Here is a 1,739-nt window from a genome sequence, read left to right as displayed (position 1 = left end):
CGAGACTTCGAGTTGCTTATGTACCCACACCTTTAAAATTATTTTCAGATTTGTTTTTTTTAATTTTGAGTATTTCACGTCAAATATAAGATTAGATACAACAATGTTCAATGTACATTAATTTCAATAATCAAATATGCGGATCTTATTTATCCTCATTTAGAATACATGGATGTACCTGAGTATTGGTTAATATTAATTTTGAGCTCGACATTAATAATGCACATGGTGCTCTTTGCCGGCGAGTACACCCTGGTATCGAAATACACAAAAGATACTCTTTTGCCTCAGCGGTAAGTATGCGAATCCCTAACATCTCCCGCTTTAAATTGTATATATTTTGATTATGTGATTCGTCATTTTGTAGATATTGGGATATATCTGTGCCATTGAGTCATTATTATTGTCTGGTATTGCTTCCTGGCCATGGACACAATATCGTCATGTGCCCGACGATGGTAGTGATATGTATATCGAGGATCGTGAAATGACACCGATGAGTCCAATCGATAGTACGGATGTGCCGAATCGTCATCAATTACAGCTGCAACTGCAACAACAGCAACAATCTCAAAATCACAATAATTGTAATAATAGCGTAACAGCGCACAGTGAAACGAATCATCACAATCAACACAATCGTACAATATCATCACCAACGTCCTATAATAATCAAAAGCCTTATATACCTGGTAAGTTGGAATTGGTTCAGGGAGCTACAACAATCCTCCTATTCAATATGTGCTTGTTTTCTATTTTGCAGCCAAAAGACCCAATGAAATAAATAATCAAAGACCAACACTGGGTCACACACAACCAACCCGTAAACCGAATCAGCGTTATCGTGAGGGTTACCACTATCACCTGTTGCGTCTACGTCCCGCCAGAGTCCCACATTCGTCTTAGGCGATGATATTGGGGCCGGTCCATCCACATCCCGATCCAATGATAATTCTAGTGCGTGATAGTTTTTATTTCTCATTATAAGATTATTATACATATATATTTTTTTTAGAAAAACCGAAAAAACACAATTTGCATTAAAACAAAACAAAAAAGAGATAAACGTAAAAACCCCAAAACCAATTAAAACCATGTTATTTTTTTTAATTTTAACCTCAAAATTAAATTAGAATTTTTTAAGTGACGAGAGAAAATCAATTGGATTATTCCCAACACATTATTTAACAATTAACAATAAATTGCAATGAAAGTAGTTAAACAAGTTAAGCTAAGGAAGAACAAACTGATACACAAAACGAAAGAAAATGCGCAAGCGCAGAACCTAAAAACTCCCCGAAAACAAAAAAAAGAAACAAATGAACAAAAAAAAAATAGTAACAAAATTTCACCTGAAATTTTCAAATTGTAATTGGTAACTAAAAGAAGACCGAGAAAAAAAAGAGAGAGAACATGAAAACTAAACATAATAATGTTAAATTTGTAATTGTGTAATATTAATAATAGAACAAAAAAGAAAACCGAATCAAGATGAAAATCACATCATAATAAATTTAGATGAAACGTAACGAAATGAAAGCAAACTGAAATTATTAAGAATTTAAAACAAAAGTGAATTAAAAAAAAAAATGAAGTATAATCAAGAAAATAAATGGCCATATAGAACAAAACAAAAATAACAACAAAGCGATAATGAAACGAAAACAAAATATATAAAACAAATACTACAAATCTAGGACTCGATAGAAATAAACAACACTAAACAGCAACTAAGCAAA

General features: G+C 32.1%; 1 pseudogene; it reads left to right on the top strand.

The window, feature by feature from the left end:
• Nucleotides 1–219: 219 nt before the first annotated feature.
• LOC131805954 (myb-like protein M) lies at nucleotides 220–1,279 on the top strand (annotated as a pseudogene).
• The last annotated feature ends 460 nt before the right edge of the window (nucleotides 1,280–1,739 follow it).

The sequence above is a fragment of the Musca domestica genome, unplaced genomic scaffold (genome assembly GCF_030504385.1).
Source record: "Musca domestica strain aabys unplaced genomic scaffold, Musca_domestica.polishedcontigs.V.1.1 68, whole genome shotgun sequence".
NCBI lineage: Eukaryota > Metazoa > Arthropoda > Insecta > Diptera > Muscidae > Musca > Musca domestica.
The sequence above is the reverse complement of the archived record's forward strand: the minus strand, read 5'-3'. Positions and strand labels throughout refer to the sequence as shown.